The sequence below is a fragment of the Xiphophorus hellerii genome, chromosome 14 (assembly GCF_003331165.1).
Source record: "Xiphophorus hellerii strain 12219 chromosome 14, Xiphophorus_hellerii-4.1, whole genome shotgun sequence".
Taxonomy (NCBI): Eukaryota; Metazoa; Chordata; class Actinopteri; order Cyprinodontiformes; family Poeciliidae; genus Xiphophorus; species Xiphophorus hellerii.
Window position 1 is genome coordinate 21835493 of NC_045685.1, and position 13581 is coordinate 21849073.

Sequence of the window (13581 nt, forward strand, 5' to 3'; positions counted from 1 at the left end):
CTCCATACCAAACGAAGGATGAAAGAAGACCTCCAACAAATAACGCTAATGTATCATTTGTGTGTATGCCAAGAAAAAAAGGAATAAGCTTAATGACATAAAATATCTCTATGACGGCGGTGTGGTAGGTGAAACAGTCAAAGTGACTCGAGGTGTGGGAACGTTTTCGTTGCCATGCGGCGCAGAGGACGAGGATGATGAGAGGGAGGAGGAAGATGATGGTGGTGACGTTGTAGATGAAGAAGATGAAGGAGCTCGGTCTGATGATGAAGCAGTGATGGTCTACGGAGAAGAAGAAGAGGGAGGATGACGAGTTGGCTGACATGTTCAGAAGACGCTACGAATAAAAAGCATTAAATCTATTAGACAAATGGAAAATGTGATTAATTTTAAATATACATACATATATATTTGTTTTCTCAAACATTAATTTGCTTAAGTTGGTTTTCTGTTTTGGATTTTTATTTAACATTAACAACTTTTGTTCTTGTTTCATTATTTGTTTCAATATCATTTTTAGAAATCCTGTTTTTTCTCTACATCATGTTTTTTTTTTTTGCTCCAATCATCCTCATCTTTGTCTAACAATGACAATTTAATTTATTTATTTTTTGTGTCATTGTTTATCTGCAAAGCATTTTGGTATGAAAAGTCCTTTACAAATAAAGTGAATTTAGAGAAGTATACATGTGGGCAAACATCCTAATGCGATATCACAGAAAAAGTGAAATTATAAATACATTGTGTGAAAACATTTAAGTAAATCCTGACAGTGGGGAAAAGCTCCACACTGTAAATGATCCCAGCTTTAGATGCATTAAAATTTGACCTTCATGACAGTTTTCAGCTCTCAGTCTGCTGAATATTAACTATTTGGGCTGAAAATGTTTGGTTCTGTTTTAGAAATCTACACTTCAACTTGTGTCATTTTTGCATATTCATTATACTTTCTTTGAGTTGCTACATTATGTGTAAAGCTAAATATTTCAGTTTTTGCTGAGAGTAAAATACTGTTCATGTAATTCACTGAGTTTTATTTATTTAGAAAACATTTTAGTGGTTTGAGATTCCAGAAACTGTCTGTTTGCTCTGTTTAAAATTTCATGCTATAAAATGAAAGTTTTATAGACTATTAACACTGGAATGTTATGTAGAAATATTTATATTTTTAATACAGTTCCTAAAGTCGATTTAACTTAAAATGTTTGACAAACTACAACAAAAAGACTTTAAAAATGTATTTATTGAAACAGCTTACATCTAACATTTACATCAAATCTCAGGAACATAAAAAAGTTCATGAACACAAATAACCTGAAACTGAACTATGGGAACTATTTACTTTTTAAATTATTTCAATGTTAATCAAGACAACATCTTCAGTTAGTATTATAGGGGATACGCTTTAAAATTTAAAATATAACCTGGAAACACTCAAAATGTAAGAAATACCAGGAATTGAACAAATTTTATTTTATCAAATTAGCAATTCAGTTTTGTATTTTAAAGATGAACAATTAAAAATATAAAATAAAACGCACAGACCTTATTATTCTTCTTGTTTGGTTTTTCAGGGTCTTTGTCTCCGTTTTGTCTCCGGACAATTTGGCAGGTAAACTGCGCCGGCCATTTATTTCAGAACCTGTGAAGCAGGATTCAAATGTGGTAAATTACATTTGCGTTGGATTCTGATTTATCATCAACACATTACATACATGAGCTCGATGGCTTCAGTAGGTTGACAAACTAATTTGTAAATAAATAATGTGTTTGTTGATGTTTATCAAACACAAACCATAAGTAATGTTTTATTCACTCCTGAATAACAGAAACTGTAATTTCTGTAACTTAAATTACGTTGTTTTGTTTTGTCTGCAGATTCATTTGTTTTCAAAGTGATGGACCTGAATCAGTTTGTCACTTTGACATTCTTTTAGTTATGCAAAAAAAAAAAAAAACGTGTTTGCATTTTACACCGTGGAAAAATTAAAGAGTGATGTGGGGTTGCCATAACAACAAGCTTTTAACCTTCAATTACCAAAAGTACCGATTCGTTTTCAAGTCAGTAAGCAGAAATCTAGAGTTATTTTAACATCTGTGACTAAAATGTCATGACTTATAATAACAGTCACTCTATTCTTTAGTCAACTATTTTAAACTAATGTCACATGCTTTAACATGTTAGCGTTAATCCCAGAGAGAAAGTTACTAGAAGAAGAAAAAGTTTTACAGTGCACGGTTATGTATTTGATGATGTATCTAAACCTTCAACACTGGAATAAAGATAAGAACAGAGAACAAACATGAAAACGACTTTCACACGATAAACATTTGGTGCAAATGTGGTGTAAAAAGTGGTGCAAAGTCATAACAAGTTAATGTAAAAACATGGAGCCTAAAATTAAAATTTAAATAAAATAGAAAAACATGGGATTCTTTTTGCTGAAATGTTAATTTATTGCAGGGCATTCTTGTATGTTTTTGAATTTGTATGCAAGTTTGTTTTTATAATTATTATTTATAACTTTTTTATGCAAATGAATCCTATTTAGCTTGGGGAGAGAAACAAAAGGTGGAGAATCTAAATCCAGCCTGCATTTCTAAACATCACAAAGTCAGACTGCTGGAAAAAGCTCTTAAGGTAAGTTTGACTTTTAAAAAGTAAAACAATAGTTTTACATAAAATTCTTTATACTTTGCTAATATACTTGAGGATGAATTAAATGTAAGTAGATATGATGATGGCTGTTTATCTTTTTGCTACTAGAGACGTCTATAGAGGAACAAAGATAATATTTCAATTTGCTTATTTGAAATATTTGTTTTGTCCATTGAACTCATGGAACAGATGACAAAATATAGTCGGTATCAATATTACCTCATTTGTATCCTTAAAAAAACTTAAGTTGAATTTTAAGTGCTAAACAACAAAATATTGTAGTTTTTGATTATTGGGCCGGATTTGGCCCCCAGGCCTTCAGTTTGGCACATGTGTGACTTTAACTAGAACATTGTGTTTTGTTTTCACTGAACTTTTAAGAAGAAACCAGTCATTGTCTTTCTTTTAAACTAACTAAGTTCTCCTGATGTTTGATTTTAATCCATGATGGAAATTAAATTGAAGACGTTTTGGGTGATACTTTGCGATGTCTGCGATTCCTGCTTGCTGTTCTCAGTGTGTGCACAGAGACAGGTAACTGAACTGAGTTTATTTAGCCCCTTCCTAGACATTTTGACCACTGCAAGCGCTTCACACAGTCAGGTTCACCAATGAAACCACACTCTGATTGGTTGTCATCTTGGGGAAAAGTAGAATCAAACCTACAACTTTCAATATGTCCTCATTGAGCATTTATTGCAATTTTACTTATTTTGAGTTACAATGCAACCCAGTACACCCATTTTTACTCTCCACAGTTGTCATTTATAACATATTTCCCCTATTTTTTCAGATATGTTGGGAAACTCATCGTCGTTCTCAAATGAGAGCGTCAGCAGCTCGTCATCGTTAAACATTCAGTGCTTCTTCATGACACCAAGCTCCTCTGTCTTCTCCGGATATTACCTCGTCCTGGTTTCAGTCATCCTCCCTCTCTCCATCCTGATCCTCTGTCGTGGTTTTCAGCAGTGGAAACAAACCTCTCCCTCCTCCACAGTGAGTCACTCTGACCACTTCACCTTCCACCTGGCTGCCATGGAGCTGATCGGCGTTAGTGGGTCCATCTGCTGCTGCTGGGGAATCCATAAGTCTGATGTAAACATGGTAACAACCGGTGACTATCTGTGGTGTTTTTCATGGTTTGGGGAGACGTTGTTCCAAGTGCTGACGTGTTTGGAGCATTACCTGGCTGTCGTTCACCCCGTAACCTACCAGAGCTCCAGAAAAGGAAGAGGGATTATAATCAGAAATAATGTGATTGCTGCTGTTTGGCTGCTTTCTGTTGTTGGAACATGTTGCATGTTGAGTGGCTTCCTGATTGGAAATGCCGTGATTTGGATGGTGTTTCTAGCTGTGGGTTTTTTCTGTAACTTGTGGGTTATGTTTTTTCTGATCCGTCCTGGTCCAGGTGAAAAATCTGGACTCAAGAAGAAACTTGACCAGCGAAAGCGAAGAGCGTTTATCGTTATTGTATCAATCCTGATGGTGCTGCTGCTGCGATGTGCTATGACTGTAGTTTGGTTTGCCATGCCCCTGTCTGACTCAAACCGTTACTGTTTAGTTTTGGCGTGTACCATGTTTCTCATGCTGCCCGGGAGTCTGATGCTTCCTCTGCTGTTTCTGCACAAAGCAGTGAAACGTCACAAAAATGTCAAATAAGGGCAGGATTTTCTAGACGGACTCCAGAAAAACTAAAGTACAAAGAATGGTTGGACTAAATAAAAGATTTTAGATTGTTAATATTTAACTAAATAGTTTATTTAGAGATTTAGTGGATAACTATATGAAGATGCAAATTACTTTGGATTAGTAACTTATTTCTCAGATTCTCTGGATTTAAACTAAAAGTTTTGTTTTAACTTTTTCTTCATCATTTTATTTTGCATTGCTTTGTTTTATGCTTTATAAATAAATGTCAATGATTTGACAGACCTGTTCATGAGCGTTGAATGATATGACTTAATTGGGAAGAAAATCACACAATTTATTGTATAAATGTTGCCTATGAAGCTAGAATTATGTTCTGGTGTCGATAAATGTTGGCTAAAATTAGGTTTGACAAAAATTCAGAATTAGTGATATACAATAACAATTATGAAAATTTCAAGAGATAAGGGCTTTGAATTGGTTTTATGTGTGATGATACACGGATTCTACTTTCTGAAAATTAAATAAAAAACTCTACAAGTTGCATGTTGAAAGTTTTCCGTTGCATATTTACAAATGTAATCAATGGAGAACTGGCGCCCCCCAGCGGTGAACATGCGCACTCTGGCGGAGATTTAAAGGAGAGTATCACTTTTCTTTGCAATTTTCAGGTTTGTAAAAGTGTGAGTGTGTGAATACTTTTGAAAGGTTTTATGTTTCATTGGACACAATAAAACAAATCTGGAAATCTAAATTCACACATTTTATGTAAATATTGCCAAAAAAAACGTCTCTCCATAAACTGCTTGTATAACAACATAGACAGTGTAACCAACGGTAACACATTCCAAAGATGAAGGAAAACTCTGTGATGTCACAACTAGAGTCATGCTTGTGATGTCATCAGCACTCTATCTATGTAACAAACTTCTACCTTCTTGTCATTGCTTGCTGCACTACTGAGGAGTTCAGACGCACTCAAAGCGCTTTTACAGTGAGATTATTAGCAGACTGATTTGAACAAGTATTATTTTGTCCAAACATGGCACATCAAAGCCAAAATTGTTCCATCAGTGATTTAGCCAAAGGACGTCAGTATGGGTGGGTAGGGAACAGACCTCCTCCCTTTGATTTCCACATAGAGATACAACGACTTGCCTCTCTTTTAAAAATGGAGAAAGCAAAATTGTTTGACCAGAACCAAAAGCTGGACGACACTCAAACAAAACTGGAGGAAACAAAAGCTGAGGTAGAGACGCAGAGAGCTCTTAAGGAGATTTTCATCGGCAGGAGCATCGAGTTGAAGAAACAACTACAGGCAATTGAAAAGGGCAACAATCCAGAGACTCTCAGCCCTGCAATTATCGATTCCGAGGTGGACAGCGAAACAAAACAGCAGCTGCAAGAGGACCTAGACACAGTGAAGGTAGATCCTATTGCCACAGAGCGAGCGTTCATGTCAAGGATTGAGGAATTAAAAGATAAAAACAGAGCACTCCAACAAGAGCTGGACGACATGAAGGCTAAATACGAGGAGCTTCAATCCAAATCTGAAGCAGACAGTGAGAGGAAACGTCAGGCTGACATGCAGATGGTCAATGAAGACAAGATCAGACAGGACCAAAATTTAATAGAGAAAATGTCAAAGGAGATCAGAAGCTTCAAGGTTACCGAGAAATGCCTGGTGAGAGAACTAGAGCAGATTAATGGTTCATACCAACAACTAAAGTCGAGGTATGAAGCAGATGTGAGTCATATGAAAGAAGCTAATTTGGAAAAAACTAAGCATGATATTATTGAGCTCATCAAGGCACTCAGAGCAGAGAAGGACAACCTCAACCAGAAAAATGCAGAAGATATCTCTTTCCTGAAATGGCAATCAACTAAGGTAATAAAACATCTGCAATCTGTTGTGGAATTCGCAACAGTTACTTACAAAGTACTAGGAGCCGCATATGATGGAAGGGTTTTGAGTCTAATAAACGACTTAAAAACATTTAAGCAGAATGCACATAAAGAGATTAAAACTTATTCAGAGCAAAGGATGAGTGACCTGAAGATTATCACCGAGCTTAAAGCTGAGAAAGACAGTCTCCTAAAACAACTGACTGCTTTTCAACAACTTCCCTCCGGCTGTGAGCTTAACTCACAGCAGGAAAACATGAAAACTGAACATCAACTCAAACACGAATTAGGACCTGAGAGACAAAAAGAACCAAACGAGAAAGACACTACCCCGGAAAACAAGGTTTCTGACACTGCGTCCATGGATCAGGACCGTCTGACAGAGGAAACCCTGTCAGAAAACATTGATGTTCCTGATGCCTCTCCCAACCAGGTAAACGACTTTACGGAAAACATGCCGAGTAACATAGGATCCATGGACGTGACGGACCGCTCTGTGGAAAATCTGTCACAGGAACCAGTGGGGGCAGTCGCCAAGGAAAAATCAGTGTGGAAGAAGATACGACACTGTTTGGGGCTCAGAAAACCACAAATGTTCAAGAAGAAAAGCAAGAAAGCCTCTGAATAAAGCGATTAGTAAAAAATGTAATTTCTGAACCGTTTGAAACCCCAAAATATATTTCTTATTTTAGATCCCCCCCAAAAAAATGACCGTGGGTTTTTCTCCGGGTGCTCCGGTTTCCCACAGATTTCCAAAACCATATAAATTAGGGTTATTGACCAAAGTAAATTGTCCTCAAAAAAGGTAGTATTAATTTCTGGAAAATTTAATTTGCAAACGGTTCCGATTGGAGAAACATTTGTGGTGAGAAAAGCAAGAAAACCTCTAAAACAAGCAACTAGTTAAAGAGTCCAGGTCAGTCCTGAACCATTTTCAAAACCCCAAATTACATTTTACATTTTAGACTACAAAACAAAAAAGGACAACACGGTGATGCAGTGGTTAGCGCTGCATCTTCACAGAAAAGCGTTCTTCATTCTCAACCAGGCGCCTCTTTCTGTGGGAGTTTGTCTGTTCTCCCCGTGTTAGTGTGGGGTTTTCTCCGGGTGCTCCGGTTCCCCCCAGGATGTCAAAAATTATTTAAATTGGGGTTATTGACTAATGTACATTGTGCTCAAAAAGGTATTAATTTCTAGAAAATTGAATTTGCAAATGGTTCAGATTAGAGAAACATAGTGAGAGTTGCTCTCCACAGGTTGCTCTCCACAGGTTGCTCTCCACAGGTTGTTCTCCACAGGTTGCTCTCCACAGGTTGCTCTCCACAGGTTGCTCTCCACAGGTTGCCCTCCAAAGGTTGCCCTCCAAAGGTTGCTCTAAACAGGTTGCTCTCCGCAGGTTGCTCTCCATAGGTTGCTCTAAACAGGTTGCTCTCCATAGGTTGCTCTCCATAGGTTGCTCTCCACAGGTTGCTCTCGACAGGTTGCCCTCCACAGGTTGCTCTCCACAGGTTGCTCTCCACAAGTTGCCCTCCAAAGGTTGCTCTCCACAGGTTGCTCTCCACAGGTTGCCCTCCACAGGTTGCCCTTTCCCACCAGTTTCTAGATGCAGTCAAGGTTTTTTAATGGGATCCGTTTTAGTGGCCTTAGCATCTCGTCTCTGCTTTTTGCAGATGTGATGAGGTCCTATTGGCTTCATCAGCTGTGGGCAAATAATCTTTGTCGTAGGCCTAACAAGGCGAATGCCTGAACTGGAAAAGGAGGGGCCCTTGCTGTTGCTGTTGAGCCATGTTGCATTGCTTGATAGCTAGTTGTTGCCAGGAATAAACCCAGTCCTGTTTTTTTCTTTGCAAAAGTTGTTCTCACTTTGCAAAAGTTGTTCTCAGTAATAATTATCTTAATTAATAAGATAATTATTACTTATCTTAGAGATACGTAATAATTTGCTTATTATCTTAGAGATAATTTAATGATCTCTAAGATAATAAGCAAATTATTACTTATCTTAGAGATACGTAATAATTTGCATATTAATAATAATTATCTTAATTAATAAGATAATTATTACTTATCTTAGAGATAATCCACTTATCTCTAAGATAAGCAAATTATAACTTATCTTAAATATCAGTGATAATTTGCTTATGCCCTAATTTCCACACGACTCACACAAACACAACCCTAATCCGCTTCATGTAAGTGGAGCACAAAATCAACACAATGTTTATGAGCCACACAAATGTGGACACGTTGTGTGTCTGACCCACACAAACACAAACACGCACAATGCAACACAGGCACACACATATATTCCTACATAGCTTATTTCTTACAAATGAAGTAAATCATAAAAATAGTCAAATAAACCCCAGCTAGTAGATATGAACGCTCCTCTTGCCGGTGCTCAGATTCTGTGTCTGTGACACCCAGAGGAGGTGAAATGATCCCATATGCCCCATTTATATTTTATTTGTAAATATTTCTGACAAAATGTAACTGTTGTTGCACCAATTATTACAGTAGTTTAATTTTTAGCTTCACCGCACAGTCACATTTAGATATAGAAAAATCCATATTGGAATATTGGAATATTCCAATGTTAGCTATTGGAACAGTTAGCAGGCCATGACGGCAACACTGTCTTTAGAAGACTGCTTGATACTGGATATTACGACATTTAATTTCTATTTACATTGAACTGAATTGGTGATTTGCTGATGCATATTGGAGCATTAAATATTTGACCAATTCTGACATGTAGCAAGTGGTTACTGGACACTTTTGTTGTTCACACGTTGATTGATATGATTCCTTTGGAGCTGAACACAGTTCCCCGCCTGCTGCTGTTTACTCAGGATGATTTGCGTTCTTGGATCCTTTCTCAGGAATCATAAATGTTTATGCAGGAAATTACAACACCGTCTCTGTCCTGAATTTCAAATATAGAGGCAGAGGCGAAGGATGAGACAAAGTCAGTTTTGCTTCGTTCTTTTCATATTTTTTTTCAGTCACTTAAGGAACCGCAAAACTAATTTTGTGGTAAAATTCTGCAGAATTCATGTGGTTTGTTTCTAAGTCAGATCAGGATAAAAAATTCAAGCTTATGATTTTTTACTAAGTGTCCAGATGAAAAGCTAACTGGGACTTAATGGCCAACATGGTGGAATACTTCAATAGAGGCTAAAAAGACGTTAGATAAACTGAATGCAGTTGACATAAACTTCAACTCCATGATGATCAAAACATTTATGTTTTTTTGGTTTTTTTTACTGATAATAAGAGTTAAAAAGTATTTTATTGTGATGTGATCTTCTATAAAGATCTTATCAGAAATAGTTTCTTTACTAGATGTAGAAAGATCATATGATTGTTAGAGAATAAATTCTCAGAAGGATGAAAGTTAGTCTCAGTTTAAACACAATCACGCTGAAAATGTTCATGTCAATGCAATATAATCCCGTGAGTCCACTATGAATAATTCAGCTCCTCCGGGGGAATCCCGAGGCGTTCCCAGCCGAGAGACATAGTCCCTCCAGCGTGTCCTGGGTCTTCCCCGGGGCCTCCTCCCGGTGGGACATGCCCGGAACGCCTCACCAGGGAGGCGTCCAGGAGGCATCCTGACCAGATGCCCGAGCCTCAACTGGCTCCTCTGGATGTGAAGGAGCAGCGGCTCTACTCTGAGTCCCTCCCGGATGACTGAGCTTCTCACCCTATCTCTAAGGGAGAGCCCAGACACCCTACGGAGAAAACCCATTTCGGCCGCTTGTATCCGCGATCTCGTTCTTTCGGTCATGACCCAAAGCTCATGACCATAGATGAGGGTGGGAACGTAGATCGACCGGTAAATCGAGAGCTTCGCTTTTTGGCTCAGCTCTTTCTTCACCACGACGGACCGGTACAGCGCCCGCTTGACGGCAGACGCTGCGCCAATCCGCCTGTCGGTCTCCCGCTCCCTTCTTCCCTCATTCATGAACAAGATCCCAAGATACTTGAACTCCTCCACTTGGAGCAGGACACCCCCCCTGACCCAGAGAAGGCACTCTACCCTTTTCCGGCTCAAGACCATGGCCTCGGATTTGGAGGCACTGATCCTCATCCCGGTCGCTTCACACTTGGCTGCGAATCGCTCCAGCAAGAGCTGCAGATCACGACCCGATGAAGCCAATAGGACCACATCATCCGCAAAAAGCAGAGATGAGATCCTAAGGCCACCAAAATGGATCCCCTCAACACCTTGGTAAAAGGAGATAGGTAAAAACAATTGTAGCTAGGTAGGGGGTGTCTCTCAGAACCCCAGAAGAACAGGACAAACAATTGATGCTGAGGAGACGAGTCAGAGGATGAGCAAAGAGAGGTGTGTTTCAAGCTGAATACAAAGACAGGAGAAAGAATGAGGTGGGGGGAGAGGAAGCAGGTTGGGTTGACCACTCAAAGAGCAGAAGACAGCTGAGGTGGCAAGTCTGATTATCCCACCAAAGAGCAGGAGGAGAAAGGTGTCTTTCAGACCAAGTGCAAAGTATTGGGGGGAGAGGAAGTCTAGACCACTAAAGAACAGCAGCCTTTCAGACTCACCAACAGTACAGGGCTGTGATAAAGAATTACAATAAGCCAATAACATCCACTCTATCTCATGACATCAAGCACTACCACCCACAGCGGGAAGAGGTGTCAAATTCATTAACATATAAACCCCTCCCATCTCCCCGTCATACTCCTAATTATTCATGTTCATATTCATAACCTGTCATATTGAAGTTTGATGGGAGGGTGTATCTATGGTCTCTTATATGTACCCTGACCATGTCTAATGTATCTGGATCAACCCAGTTAAAGTTAAACAAACAAAATAACCAGGGTCACAGAAGAGTTAATGTAAGGTTATTGAAATTGTGAACTACATCTGAGGCTCTTGTGTAACTGACAATGACTAATAAAAGTATTTTTTTTGCTACGTGTCAGTGGGAGAACCCAGAAGCAGCTGCTGGAATGTATGGGATCCAGAGAAAAGAAACCATCACGCTTTGAAAGGTGAAAATCAATCAGAAAAAACTATAAATATCACATATTTACATGAGTTTTCCTCAAAAGTAAGATTCACTTTTTCATTTTTAAATGCTGAATTTTACATTTGGATGATCCTTCTCCTTAAAAGTAATAAAAACATTTGTATAGTAACTTAAAAAAGGATTAAGGAATTAAAAGAAAAAAACAGAGCACTCCAACAAGAGCTGGACGACATGAAGGCTATGCATTGTATGTGACGATGCATTTTGTATATAAAAACATATCAGGATTCAGAATTAGTGATATACAATAACAATTATGAAAATTTCAAAAGATAACGGTTTTGAATTGGTTTTATGTGTGATGATACATGGATTCTACTTTCTGAAAATTAAATTAAAAACTCTACAAGTTGCATGTTTTCCGTTGCATATTTACAAACGTAATCAATGGAGAACTGGCGCCCCCCAGCGGTGAACATGCGCCCTCTGCTTGGCGAAGATCAAATACTTGGAAACAAACATTTCTAAAACTTCAGGACTTCAGGATTTCATCTAACTAAATATCCCTCTTCATCATTAAATCAACAGGCGGAGGCCAAGCACAGATCTCTGATCATCTGCTGCTTAAAGACATCATATCGTCAGGATGGTAAAGATTGCAAAATATTCACTCTAAGTAAAAAAAAAAAAACAATCATAGACAAAGTCAGATGATAAACTCAAAACTAAATAACATCTTGTTCACTGAAGAAGCCTATAAATATTATCAGTAAAAAGAGAGCAGGAGTACTTTGAAATACAAATCACTATTTTTGATAACAAGTATTTTAATTCTTTTAAAACATCATAAAGTTTAATGCTAAATTATGGTTATTAAATAAAGCAAAGAAGAAGAAAAATCAATACTTTCATGTGCTTTTAATAAAAAGTACCAGTATGCAAAAACAATGAACATTTGCTATGACATACCACTCTTACAGAAATAATAAAAACTCATGAAGTACTCATCCTTGCTCTGAAGTGACTGAGGAGATACAATTTACTAATTGTCACTTGGGTAAATGTCATTTACATTAAAATATTGGCCAGAATATTTATATTTTCTCACAAGACAGAGTGGAAAGTCAAAAAAAGAAAACCATGTGAAATGAAAACAACTGGTGATTTTTGACAGCCAGGTCGTATTTAAAACAAAGTCTTAGGAAAAGATTTCCAAGCACAATTAAAAATGTGCTCCTCCAGTAACAATAAAACATTTTCAGATCAATCAATTTCCATGGAAATAAAGAAGAATATGGCTGCAAACAGACTCGCAATCATACAGCTCTGAAAAGCAAAAGCAGAGCCTCCTACACAACCAACAAGAATGTGGCCAGTTTTTTCTGGATGGTAAGTCAACAACAAAATACTTGTCTTTTCCAGCATACAGCAGTAAAACCAGTTGAAAACATTTTCTGCAGCTCGGCCCAGGTTGCTAGGTGTTGGGCAGAACTCGGTTTGGGTTGCTCGGTAACGGGCTGGGCTTTGCTGGGGTTACTAGATGAAGCCTGCTGAATTATGACGTTACAGTCTAGAGGTTTTTAAACACTAAAAATATTAACTTATTGCTAAAAAACTGCTGACTTTTTTAAGCGCTGTGGTTGTTTTAAGAAGCAGTAGAGTCACAAAATAAAGAACAAAAACAGGCAAAATGTGAATTTTGCATTATACATCCCCTTTAAGCAAAAACTGAAGAAGTAAAATGTTAAAATTCATAAGAATAGTAAAGTAAATAAATATTTCCCTAGATAAAAATTTTAAATATCATTAACTTAACCCTAAAAGTGTAACTTCTCTATCAAACATTGCAGCTTACAACACTGTAGTTCTCCTGCCCTGTGCAGAAACAGTAGCGGTAACACCAGGCTGCTTGGGATGGTGAACCAGGCACAGGACACTATTATGATGCAATCATCAGCTCCTTGTCTTAGGAACAGGAAAGCGTAAAGAATGCCCCATGTTAACCTCAGGAGAAGAGCTGCCAGAATGGCAGAAATGGTGTAAAAGGCTCTCTGCTTGGACGGGACGACCCGGTCCCGGTTTTCAGCCTGTTCCCCGGGACCGGGCCGGATCAGGACACACAGCACAGAGGCTGCAGAAGGAAACGCTCGTCAGGGAAATGATCAACATGCAGGCAGGGAAAACCAGATTCCGCACAGTAATTAAACCCATTCCAATAAAAGAAAGCAGCCAAACACAGCCAACGATGCGGTTCCTGATTCTGACTCCTCTTTCATTCCTAAATCCCACGTAGGCGATGGGATGAACCACAGCCAGGTAGCGCTCTACGCACGTCAGGACATGGAAGGACATCTGGCCGTACCACAC